Source organism: Podarcis pityusensis (assembly GCF_964106645.2).
Source record: "Podarcis pityusensis genome assembly, chromosome: 12".
Lineage (NCBI taxonomy): Eukaryota > Metazoa > Chordata > Lepidosauria > Squamata > Lacertidae > Podarcis > Podarcis pityusensis.
This window is the reverse complement of record NC_138037.1, coordinates 41,673,472-41,699,211: the sequence shown is the minus strand read 5'-3', so window position 1 is coordinate 41,699,211 and position 25,740 is coordinate 41,673,472. Positions and strand designations below refer to the sequence as shown.

Here is a 25,740-nt window from a genome sequence, read left to right as displayed (position 1 = left end):
CACATCACAAAATTCAGAGGAGCGCAGATTTTTAAGGGATAGCTGTGCTTTGCACATTGTTTCAAGAGGGTGCAAGTCAGGTAGTGTATAACTAGAATGCAAGACAAAACTGACTTCTTCCCCCAACCCTAACTTACACTAATTTTAGCTGCATTGAATTTGCCACTTCAACAACATGCTCCCAATTTCCATCTCTAGCATTTACTATACATGAGCTGCTCTTTAGTCAGTTGCTCTGCTTTTGAATTAAAAGAGGTTTTTAGGATTGCATTCACAAACTCATACTTTCTTCTTGCGGTATTATAATTCAGCTGTGATTTTGGCAGGGGTAGTCTTTCCCCTCGTGCTTAGTCATAATTTCTGTCACCTTATGTAACAAGGCATCACGGCTCACGTTGAGTGCTGCGCTTAAAATAATTGCATGGGAGACATTTAAAAACATTTTTCTCCCTGAATTATACCTTGATTATATTTAAACTTTCCATTTCTGTATTGTCTTGTGCTTTTATTCAAAACACCAGCTCAACACTGACACTCATAAAATTGCTTTCATAAATATAAAGGTTTTAAGCAGGCATGTGCATAATAATTCACAATCAAGGTTGCCTTTTTTAGCAGTTGGGTTTTTTATGTTTAAAAAATCACTCATATTTTATTCACCTTATACCGGTACACACACACACACACACACACACACACACACAACCTCCAGGCATGGATTCCAATAGCAAATGCGGAATAACCTAAGTACACACACACCCGATGATATTTCCCCTTTTGGTATCATATATTATTGTTTCAACAACAGTCCGTTTGAAAAGCAGTCTGGTAATACTTTCGTTTCTTGCACGTTCTTGTATATTCATTACATCACTGTATATGTTCTTTCATTGGTGGCTGTTAAATCCACAGCATTGCTAATACCTGATCTAAAACACACATTGACAACGTAAACATGGAGCAGGGGTGCCAACTTGAATAAAATATTGAGGGGGCCCAGGTAAGCCCCATCACGCATGATCAATCAGTGCACACACACCATTTGAATGGCAATGCACATCAACACGGCTGTGGCAGCAGGAGCTCCCTCAAATATTTTATTGGGGGCCTTGAGACCCCTAGGAGTTAGCTCCCATGACATGGAGACAATAGACACTGTAACCCTACAGATTGTCGAGACCACTGCAGCTTCCTTTCCACACATAAATAATACAGTGGTACCTTGGGTTACAAACACTTCAGGTTACAGACTCCATTAACCCAGAAATAGTACCTCAGGTGAAGAACTTTGCTTCAGGATGAGAACAGAAATCGTGCCTCGGTGGCGCGGCAGCAGCGGGAGGCCCCATTAGCTAAAATGGTACCTCAAGTTAAGAACAGTGTCAGGTTAAGAACGGACCTCCGGAACGAATTAAGTTCTTAACCAGAGGTACCACTGTAAAACAGAATGCTAGTTCAGAGCTGTAGTTGATGCAGATGTAGCTCTGGGTTCAAAGCTGTTCTTTCCAATGGCAGTGAGACCCTCCAGACTGGTTTTATGTTTAGTTTTGGAGTGATTTTTTTTTTTTTTGCAGGTGTATTTTGTAACATGTCACTGACACAATAATAGTGCATTGGTGGTAGAGTTATACTGGATCGTCCACGTGCCATTCTGCTTTATTAGTTGCTCTGTCATTAAGGAACACTGAAATTTGACTTATCAGGAAGAGTTACTAGGCATATTTTGCCACCTTCCTTCAGAAACCTGTCAGTTAATACTATATCATTTGCTCCTCATAATCCAAGATTTCAGTTCTGTAGGACTGCAGGAAGGTCATGGGGGTGTTTTTATGGTGGAATCTACTAAAGAAAGTTGCTTGCTTGTTTTTCTCTGCCCTTGCCCAATAAACATGAAATGGACAGAGAGAATGCCATATGTTTACTATGGAGTGTTTTTCCTTTTCCCGAACAAATGAATCCTGAACAAAAACTCCATTCAGGAAGCAGTTCCCAACAAGTTACCGTGGAGGCCAAATTAGAGCAAGCAACTTGCTGAAAGTAGCCTCTAGCAGAAGTAGCACATTTTCCTGATGGGATTTCTCCATGTAGCACACAACTGAAATATTTGGGGTTATGTAGCAAATTATATACTATTAAGAGAACAATGTAAAGACAGGTTTCAGAATACATCTGACAAAATATGCCTATGAGTTCTTCTTGAGAAATGAGATTAGATGATTCACTAATGATGAAGTGGCCCGTTGCCTTCACAAAGGAAGACAGTTAATTCATGTAGAGGCTCCCATCATTGGCAATGCATTACAGTCACACCCAGCTATTCTCCTTTCCTCCTAATATCTGGTTCCCATTCTGCAGCTCTAGAAAGAAAGGAATTCAGTCTACGTTGAAGGAATATGTGGATGCTGAGCCTGTATGTTAGGCGTATAAAGTAACAGGTTTGCAAGGAACCCCAGTGAGTTCGTAGTTGAGCTTCAGTTTTAACTGAATCCTCCCAAGATGGTACCCAAGAGCTTCTGTCTCAATTGCCTCTGTAACATCTCTCATTGTCTCTGCGTTAATGCTCTTAAGTTTTGGCTAGTTCCAATCAGATAACGATTGACTGTGAACAATATAGCTGTTGCTCGTAAGCAGTGCTATTTTTTCTAGAAAAAGAGGTGCCAGAACTCACCATGAACACCTCTCATGTTCTCTTATCATGGCAATGGGTGCCCACCTGAGTAGTGCTAGAACTGAGTTCCAGCTGGGGGGGGGGGAAGCCCTGTTAGTAAGCAACATGCCTGTAAGCATGACAAGAAAGAAAGTATCATCTTCCAGTTTATTTTTTATTTATTTCATAAAATTTATACACTGCTTGATTGTAAAACAAGCAAACAAACAAACCCTCAAAGTGGTTTACAAAAGATAAGACAGTAAAATCGAGGGGGGGGGGGAATCACAGCCCTCCTTTAAAACCTACAAAAGTTAAAATACTGAAAGAGTTTAAAGCAGGTTAAAGTTAGGGCAGGAGTTCTTGAGGGATATCATAGGTGACAGAACGAATCTCAGCTTTCTCTTCTGTGCTTTTAGTGGACCAGGGACTCAGCTGGACTGGTAAAAGAAAAAGCATTTTACAGGTACCTCTGGTTACGAACTTAATTCGTTCTGGAGGTCCGTTTTTAACCTGAAACCATTCTCAACCTGAGGTACCACTTTAGCTAATGGGACCTCCCACTGCTGCCGCGGGATTTCTCTTCTCATCCTGGGGCAAAGTTCTTAACCTGAGGTACTACTTCCGGGTTAGCGGAGTCTGTAACCCAAAGTGTTTGTAGCCTGAGGAGTTTGTAACCCGAGGTACCACTGTATATGTGTTGTAAATGCAATATAACACCATGGCACCAGATGGCGCTGTGGAGTCCTGTCTTTCCCAACCGGATTTCCCTGTATGAGTTTACAATGCGTTTAATTGAAACGCTTCTTTGATGTGTCTAGATTCAGCCCAGGCATAAGCCTAAAGTAGAACTATTGACATGTTACCGTTACTTGGAGTAGGAAACTCCTCGACACACATAGGAACACCTTGTTTGGTTGCTTGCCCACACACTGATTGGTTATACAGTACTTTTTGTGCCCTAAATGTAGAGAGTTGGCCCACCCATGAGGCATGGTCAGGTGGCAGGATCCTCAGGGGCAGCAGATCTGGCCTCCAAGGAATGCATTGTCTGCTGCCGCTGTGGTGGTGGAAACCATGGCTGGTTCTCCTTGGAGACTGTATCTGCCTCCTCCTCAGCAGCCCTCCCAATGCAACCTATACAGCGGTCTCCTGGTGAATCGGATAAGCTGCTGGTCTCCTTCTGTCTTTGCTCCTGATGTAGATTTTTATTCCCCCTCTTGTTCCTGTTGTAGCTCTTCCCTCACCCCTCCTTCCCTGGCAAGCAGAGGGGGCGCCATTTTTGGGGTTCTCCTCAGGTGCCCAAATGTCTCGGGCCAGGCTTGTTGATAGTTTACTTTGCATTCTGAAAAGGCACTCTGTTGAAGAAACAGGGCAGAAGAAAGGAAGAAAAATGTGGTGTAAATTGAGACGCGGGAAATTGAGGGAAAGGGCATCTTCCAAATGCTTAATAAGGAAACTGTTGGCTCAGATCTTTTATACACAAGACCACCACTGAAGAACAGAGCCCAGCTTGGGTGTCATTGCTGCATGATTTTACATTGCAAAAATGTAAAACTTGGAACTGATTGCTTCCATGGAAACTGTTTTTTTATGACACTATTTGGTGTGACCAATAGATTTCAGCACTCACCCAATTTTGTTTAATAATCGTAATTTAATTACCTATGGAGAGAATGATGACTAAGTACCATGATGTGTTTGTGTCAGGCTATTATAGCAATCATATAATCCATTGAATTAGAACAATCCCTTTTTATCTGGGGCATGTAATTTCCCCCCTTGTTCTGCAGTATCATTATAGGTAGCTGGGACATAGATTTTAGTACATAATTGTCAGTAAAATTCTTAGGTTTCCCCCTCCCAATAAAACAGTTATGAAGCAAATCTCTCTTTTTACTTTGCTTGGAAATGGGGTCCCACTAATAGATCAAGGTCTTCTAAAAGAAAGAGAGCTAAGTGTGGGTGGCTCAGAGACCACAAATTAAGGACATTTCCATAGATGATTTGAAAAGGCTCTTAGAGGAGAAAAAATGTAGAGCATTAAATGGAAAGAAGAGCCTCATGCAGACTTAAAAATGATAAATGGCTTGAAAAATTAGATACTTTATAGTATTCCAATCTTTAATGGCAAAATCTGATTTTAGAGGGTGTGTGTGTGTGTGTGTGTGTAAGGACTGAGGCTTATTGAACATCTAAAGGATTTTGCTGTGAATCCAGACGGTATAATAGGCAGCTCTCCCCTATTGCCCACTGAATTAATAGCAAGTGGAGGTTAAGTCACAAAATGAGCTCATTGCTTTTGAAGATAGCGTATCATGTTCCTAAATCAAAGGCTCCGATATTTTCAGCAGGCTTTATTTACAGATTCATAATTTTAATTTAGTGTAATTTAATTTAATTTAATTCAGATGGACTCGCCTTCAATAGAAGTTTTTAAACAGAGGCTGGAGACTAGGTGACTTTTGAGGTCGCTTCCAATGCTTTGGGTTGCATTCAACTAAGTTTTCATTAGAGTAGTCGCATTGATATTAATGGAACTAACTTGATAATGTTCATTGATTTTAGTGGGTCTACTGTGAATAAGGTAAAGGTAAAAAGCTAAGAGACTCCAATACTTTGGCCACCTCATGAGAAGAGAAGACTCCCTGGAAAAGACCCTGATGTTGGGAAAGATGGAGGGCACAAGGAGGAGGGGACGACAGAGGATGAGATGGTTGGATAGTGTTCTCTAAGCTACCAGCATGAGTTTGACCAAACTGCGGGAGGCAGTGGAAGACAGGAGTGCCTGGCGTGCTCTGGTCCATGGGGTCACGAAGAGTCGGATACGACTAAACAACTAAACAACAACAAAAAGCTAAAGGACCCCGGACAATTAAGTACAGTCAAAGGTGACTATGGGGTTGCGGCGCTCATCTCACTTCATGACTAAACCGCTTCTGGCGCAACGGGATACTGTGACAGAGAAACTTAGATAAATATCCACCCCATGATTCTCTGTAGGTGGCTGTACATGATTAAATTTATAAAGAACGAGTGTGTTCTCAGGATGTCATAAGAGTCAAGGCACAACTAATCTATATTCAGTGATAATGAATACACTCTTGCTTAAGAAGATAAGACACACATGGAAGGAGCCAACTATATCTAGTGAAAAAGTCTGCAAAAATCCCAGCAACTGGAAGTTCTGAGGAGACCACTGGAAACTGATTCTCTGGTGTATCACTTATCTATGTTCTGACACTTCTGAATGACCAGCAAAGAAAGAAGAGGACTGTCCACTATCTTTTAAAAATAAGTGGGTGATTCTTTTTTAACTACTACACTATTTTGCTTTAGAATTACTTCATCTTAATTGAAGGTTGCTTTGTCTTCGCGATTAAGGAATCCATGACTTGTCTATTGTTCAGGCATTATGCTCATTTAAACATACGTTCCAAAAAAGACTCAAGTTTCTTTTGTTAGAATTCTATCTACAAATTTAGATATACACTTGTCATTGCTTTTTTAAAATTTTTATTTTAATGTGAGAAGCTCCATGTGTATTTCAGCTTTAAAAGGCAGAAGGTTTATTCAACTTTGAGTTGAATTCCATGCATATCTGGTCCCAGATTTGCACAAGGAGTTCCTGGATGCGTCGGAATCGCCATTAATTCCCATGGAAGTAGACAGTCTTCCCCAAAATTGTGTGCAAGTTGATCTCCTCCGTTTAAATTAATAGTAAAGCAATTCTGATTTGGAGTAGATCTGGGTACAACTTGGATCATTTACACATGGAAAAGATTGCTGGGATGAAAAGAACTAAAGTGTTTTGGAGTACGTAAGTCCTTTATAAATTTTATAAATTATTTGGAATAAATACAGGCAACTCCCAATTTATGTGGAGGTTATGTTCCAAGGCACTGCGAGTTTATGTGAAATCATGTGTATCCGAAACACCATTGAAAAAGCCTGCAAACACCTTGTGCTGTTCTGTTCTGAAATTAAACTGTAATTAAAAACTCTCACACAGATCAATTCAAACTTTTAAAGAAGCTTCTTTGGACTAGCTCATTTATAATAAAAAAGCAGAAAGTACAGCACCTGCAAATCAATGATTTTTATACAGTTTTGATAAGAGCCTCTTGACAATTGTACCTTGTCTTATGTTGTGCTGTCTGTGTTATGTTCCACATGGATCAAATATACACACTTCTCTTTGATTTGGACTTCCATTTGACAAACAGTTGCAGTGTCCTTTGAAAATGTGATTTGGTACCAGTCGGATGACAAGTGCTGAGAGCGCATCTTCAAAGAGTATCCTTTTTACAGGGAGTCCCCTGAAAGAGGTGGAGAGGGGAGGAAATCCTCCTAAAAATGGAGAAATTTCCCTCCCGCAGAGAAAGCTGTTTGTTTTCAAAGTGCTTGAGGACGGTGGACTATTATTCCAATATATGATAATTGGAGATTGTTCTATGCACAAAGATGGAAAGCTATAGCCCTATCTTCCATGGAGGAATAGTTGATAACATTATTGGACTTAGCTGAGATGGCAGTGTTAGCGTGCTTAATTAGAGAAAAATCATTATGGACATTTATTAAGAATTGGAAACTTCTTATGCACTTTTTATCTGAAAGAGAAAATGAACAGGGATAGCCTAACTACTGTTGTCTATGCTCTGGTGACCTCAGGGTTAGATTACTGCAATGTGTTATACATAGGGCTGCCTCTGAAGGCGGTTCAGAAACTTCAGAAACAGCTAGTGGCCAGGTTGCTCACCGGAGCAAGACGGTTTGAGCATATTACACCAGTCCTGGTCCGACTGCACTGGCTACCAATTAGTTTCTGGGCCCAATTCAAAGTACTGGTTTTGACCCATAAAGACTTAAATGGCTCAGGACTGCAATACCTCAAGGACTGCCTCTTTCCATATGAACCTACCTGGACCCTGAGACATAGCTGTCAACTTTCAGATTTGAAAATAAGGGATCAGCAGCCTCACCTGTCCTGGGGACAGTCTATGGGATATCTAACATTCCGGGATAGCAGCGGGAAGCAGCAGGAAACGACGCTGGAATAAGGGAATTTACTGCAAAAAAAGGGAAGGTTGCCAGCTATGCCCTGAGATCACCTTCTGAGGCCCACCTTCATGTACCCCCTCCTTGAGAGGTCCGGAGGGTGGCAACACGAGAACGGGGCCTTCTCTGCAGTGGTTCCCCGTCTGTGGAATGCTCTCCCCAGGAAAGTTCGCCTGGCACCTTCATTACACACCTTTAGGCACCAGGCAAAAACGTTCCTTTTAAACCAGGCCTTTGGTTGAACTGATTTACATCCTATGCCCTTTTTAAATGTGTTTTTTTGGGGGGGGAGGGGCTATTGAGTTGTTGTTTTATTATTATCAGGTATCCTGTCGTTTTATATCTTGATTATATTATGTGAACCACCATGAGACCCCTGGGTATAGGGCAGTATATAAATTCAATCAACAACAACAACAACTTGTAATACCTGGATTTGAAGACTGGAAAAATTTGGCTTATAGAAAATAGAATAGTTGAATGTTAATGCGTGAATAGCTGACAGACAGAGAATTGGAAGTCTTTTTATCTTTTTCCATTGTCCAGGCAAAAAGTCTGTAGGGGGGTCAGGACAGCAGGTAAGAGCCGCCTCCAGCAGGTCTTTGATGTGTCTTCTCTACCTTGAGCTTCCTTGCTGAGCAAGAAGGTTGGGATGGAGTTGGCAGGAAGGATGACGTTTCATTTGGGAGCAGTGTACGCCTATGCAATTTATGCCCGCACGTGCTCTTTGGAGTACACAGCGAGGGATTGAATTGTACCCAGATTTGGAACTGTCATGTGGAATAGTTTGGTTTTGATCCTGTGGAAGACGCTGGAGAATATGTTCTCCCTGGAGTGAGTTTTTAAAAAAATGAGCAAGGGACACAGATTGCGGCACACGGTTGAAGGTATTGGACAACTAGACGCTCTTTATAATGGAACGCAGTGTCTCCAAACCAGTTTATTGGAGGACAAGCATGGCTAGTCTTGACTTTGGCTCTCATGAATAATGGTATAAAAGGCGCTTGTCTGAGAGAAACTATAAACATCCTTGGCATGAAATTACCCGGTAGTTTTTCCTTGCTGTGGTCTATTTGTTTTTCTTGTTTATTGCTTAGAATTGCTTAACCACACTGATTGCTAACAACGCTGAGGTAAAGTGTACAAAAACGATGGCTCCAGTGGTCCATGATGGAGAAGAGTGTTAGAGTGGAGCAGCAATTTATCTGGGGCGGTTGCATAAGCGCAGCAACTCCAAATTGTGCAGCCTTGCATCATTCAAGGCTTTGGATGACTTGAACTGGGGACAAAAGGGTAGGGAGGATTGGATGTGTGATGCGGACACTACGCAAAATCTTAACTTTTTTTAGGCCTGATATGAGGACTCTCATGGGCCAGCTATAAATAATAACTTGTTATTATTATTACAGTGGAACTTTGGTTTTCAAGAGTCTTGGAAGTCGAATGTTTCGAAACCCGAATGCCGGAAACCCGGAAGCACTGTATTTTTCCCTCCATAAGACGCACCTGACCATATGACGCACCTAGTTTTTAGAGGAGGAAAACAAGAAAAATATTCTGAATGAAACAGTGGATGTATGATTTTTGTGGTTCATGCTGTGGCCACAGACATGTGATTTGACTGTGAGTTTGGGGTAGCCCAATGCAAAAATCCTGAGGATCCATGTGGACCCGTGCTTTGTAACCACATTTTTGCGCCATTGTGGCCCCACAAAACAGTGGATGCATGATTTTTTGGTGCAGGCTATAGCCATGGACATGCTATGTGATCTGATGGTGAATTTGGGGTGATCCAATGCCAAAATCCTGAGGATCCATGTGCTTTTACCTCCCCCCTCCCAGGCAGCCGCCTTTATCGCTAGTGTCCCTTATCTCCCTCCCGATCGCTTGCTGATCAGCTGCTCAACGGCCTTGTTTCAACACCCCCTTCCCTCTCCCCCCCCCAAAAAAAAGCACGATCTGCTTTTCGCCCCCTGGGCAATTCGGCTCCAGGTACCACACATTCGCTCCATAAGACACACAGACATTTCCCCCCCCCCCCTTTTTAGGAGGAAAAAAGTGCATCTTATGGAGCGAAAAATACGGTAAATACTTCTGTTTTCAAACACACTTCCGGGGCATGTTTTTCAATTTTCTTAATGGAAATTGCCAACAACCCTTTGCGCCTCAGTTTTCGAATGTTTTGGAAGTCCAATTCCTGAACGGATTACGTTTGACAACCAAGGGTCCACTGTATTATTATTATTATTAGTATTAGTATTAGTATTATTACTACAACCTCAGAATACGAGTGTTAATCCCAAACCGAGTCTTGGTTATCATTGCGTATAGCTCAGAAAGCCCCACTGAACCTCTAAATATTGTTGGGATCTTACTCCCATCCTCTCTGGCCAACATGGCTAACCATCCGGGATGCGGGGACTTGTACACCTTCAACATCTGGAGGGGCATTGGTTCCTCGCCCCTGCCTTACCACATGATGGAATACAAAGGCATAATCCTGAAACCATCAGGCAATGCAAGGGACCCTTCTGTCATCAAGATGTATGTGCCCATCTAGTGCAAGGGGAAAGGGGGAAAAGAATGGTGATGTGGGAAACTGAGGAAAAGGCTTGGATAGCAAATAGCAGCTTGATAACAGGCTTATGAAAGGTTGGTGCTGACCTTTAAAGCCCTAAACGGGCTTGGCCCAGTATACCTGAAGGAGCGTCCCCACCCCCCATCGTTCAGCCCGGACACTGAGGTCCAGCTCCGAGGGCCTTCTGGCGGTTCCCTCACTGCGAGAAGCCAAGTAACAGAGAACTAGGCAGAGGGCCTTCTCGGTAGTGGCGCCCTCCCTGTGGAATGCCCTCCCACCAGATGTCAAAGAGAAGAACAACTACCAGACTTTTAGAAGACATCTGAAGGCAGCCCTGTTTAGGGAAGCTTTTAATGTTTAACAGACCATTGTATTTTAATACTTTGTTGGAAGCCGCCCAGGGTGGCTGGGGAGACCCAGCCAGATGGGCAGGGTATAAATAATAAATTATTATTATAATAGGACCAGCTAGGAATAGTATGCTTCGTAGTTTACCGTGCAGGTTCTAGTAGTAGAGCAACAGTACTTTTCAGGAACCGTTAAATTCAGAATGCATGTATGCTATGTGTCAAAAAACTGCTTTGAGTGTAAGTAACTTCTGCTGCTATTACTAATTACAGCCTTTACAGGGCAAACTACACATGAAGGAGAATTTTATGATTCTTTAGATTCCCCCCCCCCCCGGGAAAAGCAACGTATGTACTTTTTGCTTGTGTGATTTGAATGTCCTTTGCTCACAGTTTCAGCCTCTTGCAGCTGTTTTTTGTTTGTTTGTTTTGGGGTGTGTGTTTTTTTTAAGCACAGGGAGGAAAAACTGTAGAAGTGCCTAACTAAACAAAAACAGTTCCTTCTCTGTGGCATTTACATTCTGAATATTAGGCAGTTTTCGTAGTGCTTTGAGTGAGTGATAGCTCTCAGTTAGGTCCGCTTTTGTGACACATCCCTGGTCTCTTAAGAAATCAAATCATTTTAGAGGCTGGAAGTAGACTCCTAAAGATTGAATAATCTACGAAGATAATACTGCAAGGCTTTCATGTTTTCATATAAATTATGAAAATAAAGATGAGTGTGGATTAAAGTAAAATGAGATCAAGATTTCATTAGATCTCTGGTTCTTATTTCTGAAAGACGCCTATTTAATATTTGTGTATTACTCATCCTCCAGCATAGCTAAGCCCAGGTGAATTTTCCTCATGTTTCATTCAGCAAAAAAGTTACCTTTATAAAAAAAAACTTGGATTAAAGAGGACCATCTTTTAAAATATATATTATTTAATCATTTTTTTCGATACAAACAGCAACCGCAAAGGACACATACAACAAAAACCATAATAACAATTACAGATGGGTAGCCGTGTTGGTCTGCCATAGTCGAAATAAAAAAATTCCTTCCTGTAGCACCTTAAAGACCAACTAAGTTAGTTCTTGGTATAAGCTTTCATGTGCATGCACACTTCTTCGGATACACTGAAACAGAAGTTGCCAGATCCTTCTATATATTGAGAAGGTGGGGAGGGGTATTACTTAGAAGGGTGGTGGGAATCGGAGATTGGCAGATAGCTGAGATGAGCCTGTTGACGACTCTTAACGACTGTAATAGGTCTTACAGGAAAAGGCATAATAACAATAATAACACAATAAGACATAATAACAATAATAACACAATTTGACAATTCAGATTTGAATACACTGATATACCTACGACTACACCTTTTTTTAACAATATTTTCCCACCTCTCTCTCCTCCCCCTACTTTCCACCACTATCCGCCTTATCGCTTAAATATTCGTTCCAAATTTCTTCATATCTATCCATTCTTATTTTGGGTCGTTTGTATGTAGCTAATCTGTCCATATTATCAATCCATGTGCTCAATGGAATCTTTTTGCGGCTCTTCCAATTCTTCAAAACAAGTTTTTTTGCTTCTAATATAGCACAGTACCTCCAATTTTTTTGACCCCTTGAAATCTCACACGTTCCCGGAATATAATTTAGAATTAAATTCAGTTCCCCTAAATAACAATTTATTTTTATTACTCTTGCTATAAATATCCTCACCTCGCACCAAAATGATCTTATCATTGGGCAGTTAATCAACATATGTACTAAGCTCACATTTTTACTCCCACATCTCCAGCAGTTGTCTGCACTTGTTATTTTCTTCTGGTATAGTTCTGCTGGAGGACGAATATTATTTTCTGTTGAATAAGTCTTAGTCTTAGATCCATAGAGGCTATTTCTGTTGATTTTATACTTGACTCCCATATATCATTTGTTATCTGTACCCCTAAATCTTCACTCCATTTTTGTCTATCGTATTCTAAATCATATTTCCTCCATTGAGTAGGGTTTTATATAGTGCAAATGTAAAGTTTTTCGTTTTTGTTGCAGAGATTAAATCTTGTAGCAGCATGGATGTTTCTGATGCTGCTATAGCATCAGGGCCAAACTGCCTTTCCATCTTCAGCTTTGCTTTTTTGGGTACTTGGCTGACTATCTAGAGCGGGAAACTCATTTTACTGCATCAAAGATAAAGGAAGAACTATAATGAGATACATTTTTGAATTTCATTTGTTCTGATAAGTGGCGTCCAGAGGTACCAGGCATCTCACTTTCCCACATATCATTGGTTCTGCTGTATTATAACTAGAATCCAATCTTTTTCATAGAGTGTAGTTGTCAGTTCAGGTTGGAATAATCTGCAGTACAGTACAAGTCTGCCACAGACTTGTCATCGCTGCTGTCTTGTGACAAATAAGGCTCTTAAGAGAAGGTTCCAGATTCATATTATGAGAAGTAGAAAATGTAGTGGAGGGGGAAAATGATATTAGCATTGCAGCTTACATAATAGAAATAGGAAGGTTTCACTGTGGATTGTATTAATGTCACTAAACGCTTCTCTACAAAAAACAATAATAATAACTATGGGTTTTCTCTGAGCTGTGCTGGAATTCCAGGGCATTGCCCCTTAGTGAATAGCCTATATTGATCAATGTTATGGTACTTGGAAGGAAGTACTAGTGCAGGCATAGGCAAATTCGGCCCTCCAGATATTTTGGTACTACAACTCCCCTCATCCCTAGCTAACAGGACCAGTGGTCAGGGATGATCATAGAATCATAGAATCATAGAATCATAGAGTTGGAAGAGACCACAAGGGCCATCGAGTCCAACCCCCTGCCAAGCAGGAAACACTATCAGAGCACTCCTGACATATGGTTGTCAAGCCTCTGCTTAAAGACCTCCAAAGAAGGAGACTCCACCACACTCCTTGGCAGCAAATTCCACTGTCGAACAGCTCTTACTGTCAGGAAGTTCTTCCTAATGTTTAGGTGGAATCTTCTTTCTTGTAGTTTGGATCCATTGCTCCGTGTCCGCTTCTCTGGAGCAGCAGAAAACAACCTTTCTCCCTCCTCTATGTGACATCCTTTTATATATTTGAACATGGCTATCATATCACCCCTTAAGCTCCTCTTCTCCAGGCTAAACATGCCCAGCTCCCTTAGCCGTTCCTCATAAGGCATCGTTTCCAGGCCTTTGACCATTTTGGTTGCCCTCCTCTGGACACGTTCCAGTTTGTCAGTGTCCTTCTTGAACTGTGGTGCCCAGAACTGGACACAGTACTCCAGGTGAGGTCTGACCAGAGCAGAATACAGTGGCACTATTACTTCCCTTGATCTAGATGCTATACTCCTATTGATGCAGCCCAGAATTGCATTGGCTTTTTTAGCTGCCGCGTCACACTGTTGGCTCATGATGGGAGTTGTAGTCCCAAAACATCTGGGGGGGGGGCCCCGAGTTTGCCTATACCTGGACTAGTGCAAGAATCCTGCAGTACCAGTTGGGTTTCTGTCCAGTTGGCTTTGAGTGTTGTTGCTATGCGCGTTCCTATACTTAAGAATTCTGCTAGCATTCTGTATGGAACAGAAGTTTAGACTAGCTACAGTCACATTATAACAATTAATTATATTAATTAACACTTATTAGCTCCAACTTGGAAAAAACTCTAGTTGTACCCAGTTATTTTTCTAGATCAAAATCTCAAAAAAAGAAAGAAAAGTTTTTATTTCGAAGTTAGTCTCAACAGGTTTTATCTGCAATGGGAACAGGACTTGCAACTCTTGAAACACAACATTCTAGGGCCTGTGAGAGGCAAAGGGGAGCAAATTTCTGAGAGTGGGATATGGAGTCTAGCAGTAAAGGAATAGAGTCCATGTTCCTCAGGCAATGTACCTCCAACAATAAGGAAAATAGAAAATGCTATTTCCAGGGATTGCATGTTCTTGCATGTCCCATGCCGTTGAGAAGTACATCCATCCATAATATTACGCCAACAGTAATATTAGGCCAACAGTAATAACACAGTCCAAACTCGAATTCTTTCAGAAGCACAAAGCAACAATTAAAAGTGCATAATTCAAAAAGGTTATCCCAGCCAATCCAAGACAATCAGTGAATCCGATGTAGAGAACTCAAAACTCACGCAGTGGGTTGATTGAGCTACAGACTTCAGGTCATATTTCAGTATGTATTATATGGTCAATAAATTAAATATCTAGCAGAGTTACCATCTCCCCCTCCCCCCGCCCATCCCCTACAGTGCTTTCACACATATAGCATTATGAGTTTGTGGGTGCCAGACTTCTAATCCTTATAATCCCAGCAACTGTTAAAATGTAAATCAAGCTAGCTTCCTCATGAGGTGATCACCTGGGAGATGGGCCATTAAGAGAAATAAAGGACAGGTAAGGGGCCATTTGGACAGAAGAAAGGGAGCTCTGTGGCAGATGGCAAATAGGTGGGGCCCTCCCTCCCTCTCTTACATAGTAAGATAAAACAGCAGTACTGCTGTGTTTTGCTGCTATGTCAGCTAGAAGCTGGGTGCAAAAAAAAGGCTGAAGGCTGGACAAGCAGAGAGAAAGCTATGACTGATTTCTGCTTGAATCTGAGGCTGTGGCTATGGCTATGGGAGAAACAAGGCCCTTTGGGGGTGTTGATGTTGTGTACCCCGCCATCATAGACTCAGGTTGTATATATGTGTAAAAAAACCATATAACCTAAAGACACCACCGTCTGTGCTGTGCCAAAAGGAAGCACAAACCCTGGGTAAGCACCTGAAACCCCTGGAATCTCACACCACTGGGACAACAATAGCCTTGATTTATATTTTTAAATCCAACCCTCTCCAGTCTGTGAAACATAAATATTCCACCACTGACAAATCCTTTGGTAATTGCCCAAAGAGAATGAAGTAAACATAGGGATATGTTTGTTAAGCACCCTAATTTGCATGTTTTCAGTGCTCCAGCATCACGCTGTTGAGTAATGTTCAGCTTGTTATTCACTATAAATCCTAACATCCTTTTTTCGAAAATGCCATTACCTCGCCTGTAATCCTCCCTGTTCCCTTTTGCTTTTTAGTTAGTTAGGTTTCCCACCCCCTCCCTTTCTGGTGCATTTCCATGTGTCCTTGTTAAATTTTATTCGATAGCTTATGTAGAACATTTAACATGCCTGCAGTTGGAACACCGTCATAATAGTAAATCTGCATATTTTAAGTTACTCCCCACACATTCATAAAAAGATGGATCAGAACAAAAGTTCAATATTCTTCTCTCGTAGCGGTTAACCAGATGTTTAGCAGGACATGAACACAACAGTGTTTTCTCTAAAAACTAAACAAAAGCAAAACCCACTTCATTATTGCAGTTTGATCTCATCCATTACCATTTGTTTACTTTAATAAGCAAAGCAAAACAGTTATATCTCTATATTATTGAGTTCCTTTTAAAGCTTTATTGGGGGTTAATGGCTTGTTCTTGTTTTTATTTTTTATGTGTTTTTATTTTGTGATTTTTATGTTGTGAACTACCCTGAAACCTGTGGGTATAGGGCAATTGATTGATTGATTGAATAAGAAAGAAAGAGAAAGAAAATAAAGAATAACGTCATCAATCTTGCCCTATGATCATTCTGATATTTGGTGGTAGGGGCAAAGCTTTGGAATGTGAGGAGTTCAAAAACCAGCTCGCCAAGTTCATAAACCTCACCCCAACCAATTCTAAATAAAGTCCAAACTACTCTGGTCAGGTTGTTTAGCTTGAAACGCTATAAAATAGCCCCCATCACAATCTGTCTCTGATATCCTCTTCTGTTTCCTTATTCAAAATTTAACTAGTAGTGAGAAAGAAAGCCTGTACTGGGACTTCCATAAACTTCTCCACTAGGCCTGAGGTGCTGCTGTGCATTTCTTTGGCAGTCCAGACATTTTGCACAGTCCCTGGCAACTGCTATACAGTGGTACCTCAGGTTACATACGCTTCAGGTTACAGACTCTGCTAACCCAGAAATATTACCTCAGGTTAAGAACTTTGCTTCAGGATGAGAACAGAAATCGTGCAGCAGCTGCGCAGCGGCAGCGGGAGGCCCCATTAGTTAAAGTGGTGCTTCAGGTTAAGTACAGTTTCAGGTTAAGAACGGACCTCCGGAACAAATTAAGTACTTAACCCGACGTACCACTGTAGTTCCTCTGTTAATCTCTCCATCGCACCATAGATCTGAGATTTCATTTACCGTCTTGTACCCCACCACAACCTGTTTCTGTCACCAAGTGTAGGTTGAGGAAAAGAAACGGGCTGGTTGGTACCATAGAGGCTAAAGTTAAGGAGTTATCAGGCTTGTTTGTGCTCTTGATGACATAATTGGGACTGCAACAGGTTCCAACTAAAGGATAAAACAGACTACTTACGAATTTTGCAATTAGTTGTCTCATTACATGAGTTTGGTGTATGTTTCCCGCTTGTAACGTTGCACTGAACGGCTTGGAATTTGTAATTCCACCTTTGGTTTTACATTTCTCCGTTAGTAAGTTCCCTCTTATCTACACGCTCACCTCCTGCAATTACCAAGCTTGTTCTTCTTTGGGTATGGCTTGCAAAGTGCTTTTCTGAATTACTACTTTCAGTAGTTGCCAGACTTCTGCATTTTCACTTCGCGTAACGTGTGCACTCCAAAAATGCACTCTGAATGTGGCAGCTGAATTTATTTATTTTTTGGGTGGGGAGGGCGAGTATTATCAATCCTGATCACACATTGAGGTAATGCAGAGAATAACTCTTCCTTTCAGGTGACTTGCCTCCAGACCAGTCGCTTAAAGCTTCTGCCAGCCATCTAGCAACATGTAGGCAGACGGACTGGCACACTGGAAAAAATTGGATGCATATGTTCAGAGGGGAAGCATGAGACTGTGGTCTTACCCATATGAGAAAGCCAAGGTGTATTTTGAGCTATTTATGGTGTATTGAAGGACTATTACGTTTGTCTACTCCATGGGTAGGCAAACTAAGGCCTGGGGGCCGGATCCGGCCCAATCGCCTTCTAAATCCGGCCTGGGAATGGTCCGGGAATCAGCGTGTTTTTACATGAGTAGAATGTGTGCTTTTATCTAAAATGCATCTCTGGGTTATTTGTGGGGCATAGGAATTTGTTCATCCCCCCCCAATAAATAGTCCGGCCTCCCACAAGGTCTGAGGGACAGTGGACCGGCCCCCTGCTGAAAAAGTTTGCTGACCCCTGGTCTACTCCTTTACCCCTCAAATCCCTTCCTCTATGACCAGTATGAAAACCAAGCAGGCTGGTGGAAAACCGTCCGATTGCTTCATAGAAGGACTGTTGTTTGATGCTTGCTGGAACCAGCACAGAACTGCAGCTTACTAGCCTCTTAACAGGTCTGTAGTTTTGTTTCTGGTTGGCTAGTTACCTCTGTGGGTTGGTTTGTAAGACGGTGCTATATAGACAGCACACAAGGACAGACCTCCAGCAATGTATAATTGTTTGTGGCCTCTTGGGTAGTCATCCTTGTCAAGAAAAGAGGTGCACACATGCATGTTATTTCTTTCTGTGGCTAATAGTTTCTGGGAGGGGTTTAAGTTTGAAATTATGGATGGGGGGGAAGAGGCAACCTCTCCTCCCTTCCCAGTGCCCCAGTAGCTCTACTGCTACTTTTGGAAGAAGGAAACTATGTAGTGTGTCCAAACATGGAATTCCACCGGAAAGTATAGTTGGCCCTAGGGCACAGGCCTCTCGGACCCCCATAGAGGGCAGGCCAGCATAAGGGAAGCTGTGTGAAAAATGGATGTTACTAGGCTTCAGATTCTTTTTATATATACAGTGGTACCTTGGTTCTCGAACTGCTTAGTTGTCAAACAAATCAGCTCCCGAACGCCAGAAACCCAAAAGTAAGTGTTCCGGTTTTTGAACATTTTTCAGAAGCCAAATGTCCAACGTGTCTTCTGCTTGAATGCAGGAAGCTTCTGCAGCCAATTGGAAGCCACACCTTGGTTTTCGAACAGTTTCAGGAGTCGAACAGACTTCTGGAATGGATTAAGTTCAAGAACCAAGGTAATACTGTGTGTGTGTGTATTCTGTTTTATAATTTAAAGTACTCATTTTTACATCCTTAAGATATCAATTACTTCCTTTCTTCTCTTTCCGTTGTTCATTTTACATATCATAAATCCCTGCATATTTTACAGAAACTATACCATTCAGTATTCCATTATTACATCCATCATAACTTGTTTACTCTGTTGAATTTATCTTTATGCTGCCAGTGTTTTCAGCTGTACACAATTATTTCCCATATATTCAATAAACATTTTCCAATCTTCTTTAAACATATGTTCTTCTTGTTGTCTTATTCTGTATGTTAAGTCTGCAAGCTGGGCATATTCTGCCACAGTAGTGGCATACATAAATAAACTGTTTTGACACCAAGGCTTCAGATTCTTCAGCATGAGATCTAGAATTCTACAGTAGGAAAAAATGGAATTCTGTGGGGACCGGGGATAAATTGCGAAAGAATCACCCCCTACCAAGGGGCAAGGATAGTGAGGGAGAACCTGACCACATTTTCAGGTTTTCTGCACCACAGAGCATGGCACAGTATGCACCTCTGTGTCAAAAATACCATACAATATAACTGTTTTTAAAAATCAGTAAAAAATGCTATAACAGAAAAAGTGACAAAATATCTAGAAATCGTCTTCTCCCTTCCCCTAAACAATTGCATTAAAAGTATATCAGATTGAACTTTTAAAACAGGCTTAAACTTCAGCACACACATCAATTGATCCAGTAAGGTTTTCCTCCCTGAGAAGTTTGTGTCTGAATGAAAATTCGTATGTGCAGAATCCTCAGAATGAAGATACATGTATTGGGCCCTAATGAAACACAAATGTTCTTTTCTGCTTTCTCCTGTCAATGAATCACTTTGTTCTAGATGTGCTGATTCATCTAAGCCTCTGACTGACATTGGTAATAACCCGGAAGGTGGCAGACTTCAGATTCAACTGTTGGGTTTTTTGTGTACCCACTAGAATTGATACTCGGTGCCTTGATTCAGTTGTGCAGAGGGGCGGGGGACAACTCCGATTCTTATTCTGTACAAACTGTAAACTGATGGGCCTTTATTACTTCCAGGCTTGTCTGAATTATTAAGCAGCAGCTGCTTCACCTCTCCGCAGGAGAATGCAGGCATTTGGTTAAATGAATTACTACCACTTCTCACACTTTCTCAGATAGAGGATGCCTTTCACTTCTGACAGCCAAATAACAGTTGCTGATGCAGTATCTTCTTTGCAGAAGAACTGAAGCTGGCAGAATTTTTCTCTCTTACAATGGATACGTAATTTACGTTCGGTTCAACTGTATTTCTGCGTCGATGAATTATTTTTACTCCATTAAGGATTATGTGAAATGGCTCATTTCTGTGCTTGACCCACTCAGTCCTCCAAACAGGAAAGGTTGGATTTACAATGGAGTTAGAATATGAGGTTCGTCCGTGAAACATAGGTGCTCTGAGAGCCAGTGTGGTGCAGTGGTTAAGAGCAATAGACTCGTAATCTGGTGAACCGGGTTCGCGTCTCCGCTCCTCCACATGCAGCTGCTGGGTGACCTTGGGCCAGTCACACTTCTTTGAAGTCTCTCAGCCTCACTCACCTCACAGAGTGTTTGTTGTGGGGGAGGAAGGGAAAAGGAGAATGTTAGCCGCTTTGAGACTCCTTCGGGTAGTGATAAAGCGGGATAGCAAATCCAAACTCTTCTTCTTCTTCTTCTTCCTCTGAAAATAGCTATATTTTAAGGTGTTAGAAACTCAGGTATATAAGCTAGGTGCCAAATGGCTTCTTAAACCAGTATTACGGTCACCAAAACAGAATGCCTAGTTGCCATTTTGGGGCCAGAAGAGCTCAAAAGTTGTATTGTTCAATATGGCTTTTTGGTTACTGAGATTCATTCTGATAGTGCAATATCATGGATAGAATTCTGCAGGATGTGTTGCTAGTGTGTGAAAACAGTTCAGATCAAATGATCCCCATGCAGGCACCTCTAGATGATCGCAAATGGCTAATAACCAAGTGCAAAATGTGTCTGGTGAATTTCAAATGATGTTGTAAGGATAGGGGTGTGTGTGAGGGGGGGGGGAGGGAGGACTCGGCTAAATTGGCAAAGAAAAATCGCTTTATATGCATTGTTTATGCATTCTAACACTATGGCACCAGATGGCGCTGTGGAGTTCTGTTTTTGCCAACCTGATTTCTCATATGAAGTTTGCAACACGTTTAATCGAAACGCTTCTTTGATGTGTATAGATTCAGCCAGAGAGAGAAATAACTGTAAGCAAATGGACTTCATTTGGGGAACACCCTTATGGCAGTAAGAACATGGTCTCCTTCCTTCTCCAGTCATCTATATGTGATGTGAAGAAAGAAAGAAGCTAGGCCTAGTAAAAAAGAATTGTCCTCCAGAAAGGCCTTCATCTTCAGAAGTCTTGTTCTGTGTCCTTCCACTGGGATGCCAGACGGAGCCTTCTTGATTAAAGTTCTACATTTGTAGAATTCCCTTCCAGTTTATTTTAAGTGCTTCTAGTTTGCTTTTCTTGCCGTTTTAATGATTGTGCAAACCTTAGAATGCTTTAAAGGATTTTATCTGTTGTTTTGTTACTGTTGCTCGGCCGTGCTATGCTATTCTTGCAATGTCCACTGTCCTGAAATCCAAATTGGCGTAGAAATATTTTATGCAAATTATTTTTTTAAAAAAATATATTATAGACCACCATGGGACCTTTTTAAACGCCAAGAGGCAGTATATAAATAACTGGCTATTTTCTTCCATTCTAGGCCAGAATTCTGTGTGACAGAAATGCCACTGTTCACAGCTCCCTCCAACCTATTTGTGTTTGAGGGGAATATCTATCTATCTATCTATATATATATATATATATATATATAGTTGAAAGTAATTCAGTTTATACGTTATTTTTCAAATGACTGAGTCCACCTGAATGGTTTTCCCTGTTGGCCCTGCTTGCCTTTGACCCAGATGGCTACTTCCATTGCTGTCACGATAGCTCTAGCAAAAGGATGTTGTGTTGGCCTAGAGTGTGATAGATTAGTTATGTAAACTGATATGTCCTTACTACACCTGCCCTGGTACCTTCAACTGCTGTTGTATTTGAATGATCTAGGATATTTTAGAGTCAGGTGCAGCATAGTTTGACTGTTCATTGCCACTGTGGGCAATATCATACCCTCCAACTTTTCTCTGGTGAAAATAGGGACGTCCTGTTCAATCATCATGATGATGATGTTGTTGTTGTTACCCCACCCATCTGACTGTGTTGCTTCAACTACTCTGGACGGCATCTTTCATATATAAAAACGTAATAGAACATCAAACATTAAAATACTTCCCTATACAGGGCTGCCTTCAGATGTCCTCTAAAGGTTGTGTAGTTACTTATCTCCTTAGCTCAGGGATTGGATAACTCCAAACCCTCCATCGTTTCTCTGATGAAGATAGGCGCTGTGGGTTAAACCACAGAGCCTAGGGCTTGCAGATCAGAAGGTTGGCGGTTCGAATCCCTGCGATGGGGTGAGCTCCCGTTGCTCAAACTCTGCTCCTACCAACCTAGCAGTTCGAAGTGCAAGTAGATAAATAGGTACTGCTCCAGCAGGAAGGTAAACGGCGTTTCCGTGCGCTGCTCTGGTTCACCAGAAGCAACTTAGTCATGCTGGCCACATGATCCGGAAGCTGTATGCCGGCTCCCTTGGCCAGTAAAGTGAGATGAGCACCACAACCCCAGAGTCGTCCACAACTGGACCTAATGGTCAGTGGTCCCTTTACCTTTACGTTTAAGGAAAAGTGGGGCATTCTGGGATCAAAGTAGAAACCAGGATGGCTTCTGTAAATCCGGGATTGTCCCTGGATAATATTGGAGGGTCTGCAATATTCCAGAGGTTTCATGCTGGTTGATAGGACTCTTACAAGTTCCACCATGCAAAAGTCAGAGGTTTCTATATAAGCATCTCTCTCCATCCAGGAAAGGAGAGGGAGTCTGGCCATTCAAGGACAGCCAGGCAAAAAAAAGGGGGGGGGCGGAAATCCCACAGAGAGATGTGAATTGTGAGCTTGACAGTGAGGACTGGACGGCTGCATTTTCTGCTTAGGCCCGAGGTTCCCAACCCCTCCTCTAGGTAGTCTGCCCGCATCTTTATGGCCGCTGTTTTCTTTGCATGCTAGAAAACCTGTTGCTCTTGACACATTTAATCTGATGTCCTGTCTAGTTTCTCTAACCTATGGCCTGGAACTTGTGGCGTCCTGCTACTTAGCACAGTTTGTGTGAGAAAATAACCGTGTTGTTTCTTGTCCTGCGAAAACAGAAATAAAAACATCCTTTCTTCATCCACGACTGTAATGCAGTTAGACTTGAAACCTATCGAGAGAAGAGTCTGCATTGACATTGCCAAACCATTGCGTTTCTGTGTAGCGGTCGGAATCTTTCGCACCAGATTTGTTTTTGTTTCTTAACTGATCCATGTCAACTCCGAGTCTCATGACTGAATTCTTGTCTTGCGGCACCCTGATGACTAACAAATGTATTATTGTGGCATGTGCTAGGGCAAATGCTCTCAGCCTGGCACGCATGTGTGCGTGCGGGCAAACACACACACACACACACACACACACACACACACACAGATATTTTGGACTACAAAGCCCCTCATTCCTGACTATTTGGCATGCTGCCTGAGGTTGTTGGGAGTTGTAATCCAACACAGCTGGAGGGCAACAAGATGAGGAAAGCTGAGCTGCTGTAACTGAATACAGTGGTACCTTGGTTTTCAAACGCCTTGGTATTCAAATACAGTGGTACCTTGGATTAAGTACTTAATTCGTTCCGGAGGTCCATACTTAACCTGAAACTGTTCTTAACCTGAAGCACCACTTTAGCTAATGGGGCCTCCTGCTGCCGCCGCATCACCGGAGCACGATTTCTGTTCTTATCCTGAAGCAAAGTTCTTAACCTGAAGCACTATTTCTGGGTTAGCGGAGTCTGTAACCTGAAGCGTATGTAACCTCAAGCGTATGTAACCCGAGGTACCACTGTAACTTGGAACCCAAACACTGCAAACCCGGAAGTAAGTTCCGGTTTGTGAACTGTTTTCGGAAGCCAAACGTGCTCCATTTTGAGTGTCATGCTTCCGTTTTGAGTGTTACGCTGAGGTCTGTCGGTTTTTGCTGTTTATTTTGCATTTTTGTTTTTATGGCTCTTTTGTTTTGTTTTTGTGGAACCCAGTTCAGCTACTGATTGATTGTGTGACTGCAGTACATTGTTTATTGCTTTCATTTTATGGATCAATGGTCTCGTTAGATAGTAAAATTCATGTTAAATTGCTGTTTTAGAGGTTGTTTTTAAAAGTCTGGAACGGATTAATCCATTTTGCAATCCTTTCTTTTTTAAAAATAAATTTTATTTTAAAAAGTTTTAACATACATTATTATTTGCATTACTCCACAAACAATCTCAATACCTTTACAGGGTTCTTCAAACCCCTGGACTTCCACCCACCCCTCTCCCCAGTTTCCAATAGTTACCTCTTCTGCTACTACAGCGGCAAGAATGTTACTTGCCCCCAAATGGAAAGAAGCAGAAGTCCCAGTAAAGGAAGAATGGATACAAAAACTTATGGAATTTGCAGAAATAGCGAAACTTACAGGAAGAATAAGAAATCAAGACAACAGTTTTTTAAATAAAAGAATGGAAATGGTTTATTGAATATTTACAAATAAATTGCAAACAGATAAAAATGTTGTCAGGATTATTGTAATAACCTGCAGTTTTATAAGAGTATATATTTAAAGAAGATGAATAAATGAGCAAATTAAGTTAATTTGTATATGCAGAAGATATTAAAAACAAATTTAAGGAACCACAGAAAGAGGAGGAAGGAAGTCAAATTGTGAAATATCAAAATGATTGTAAAATTAGTAAAATGTATAAAATTAGTGAAATGTATAAACATGAAAAGTATAAATAAATAAATACATAAATAAAAAGAATTAGTCTATGTTCCATAGGATTGTAATGTGATTAAAAATAAATAAATCCCTAATTTGTTAGTTTCTAACCACAGATAAAACTGTCCCTTTGGAATTTAGTTTTTAGAAGTTACTTTTTAAAGTTAAATGTAAATATAAAAGTGCTTGAGTATACAGAATTTCATTACAGTGGTACCTTGGGTTAAGTACTTAATTCGTTACGGAGGTCCGTTCTTAACCTAAAACTGTTCTTAACCTGAAGCACCACTTTAGCTAATGGGGCCTTCTGCTGTCGCCGTGCCACCGGAGCCCGATTTCTGTTCTTATCCTGAAGCAAAGTTCTTAACCCGAGGTACTATTTCTGGGTTAGCAGAGTCTGTAACCTGAAGCATATGTAACCCGAGGTACCACTATACTTTATTTTATTTTTAATTAATGTGTGAACTTCCACTTTGGTTCTTATACTGTGCGACCAGATGTATGTACTGATAGACATCTTGCTATGACGATGATAAATTGGAGTGATGTCAAGTAAAATACAGTCCAGACTTGGCAGATTCGATCTTCATTCTGATCAGTAGAACTTTCCGGTGAGCAACTGGTACAATCATGTCTTCTGAGTTCATACTTCAATATGTCTGCTCAGTTTCTAGGCGCATACTGTCTGTGAGATAAGCATTTGCTGATTCATGCTATTTTTATTTCTATTTTTATCCTCAGATGCTAAGAACAGAAGACCTGTGATCCCTGTATCTGCGCATATATTTGAAAACAGATATGGTTTCTGTCATCCTCCTGCTCAATCTTGTCTCTCATTTATGGGCTCGTTCTAAGGTCAGTTTTTACAGTGTTTAAATTCTGTTAAATGTTTTGGAAGAAAGGCAAGGCAAGACTCACAAATGCAAGGTAATGTTTTCCTCCAGAGAAAACAGATGCCCTCTTCTGAAATAAACTTTTCAAAATGTTGTGCAGAGCGACAGAAGGCAGCAGTGTTAGTTTTTTTAAAAAGGATTGTATAAATGAAGGAGTTCGTGAGGCCTTGTCTTGCACGCATAGCAGAATGACAGAGAGACCCTAT

The 25,740-nt window shown here is 41.3% G+C and overlaps 1 protein-coding gene across 5 annotated transcripts in view; it reads left to right on the top strand.

Annotated features, from left to right (window-relative positions):
- THRB (thyroid hormone receptor beta) overlaps window positions 1-25,740 on the top strand; it is a 186,812-nt gene that overhangs the window by 39,833 nt on the left and 121,239 nt on the right. For all 5 annotated transcript variants that reach the window (XM_080974980.1, XM_080974983.1, XM_080974979.1 and 2 more), the window contains exon 2: window positions 25,383-25,496. The gene's annotated coding sequence lies outside the window, so the exon portion shown is untranslated. The remainder of the gene's footprint in view (window positions 1-25,382; window positions 25,497-25,740) is intronic.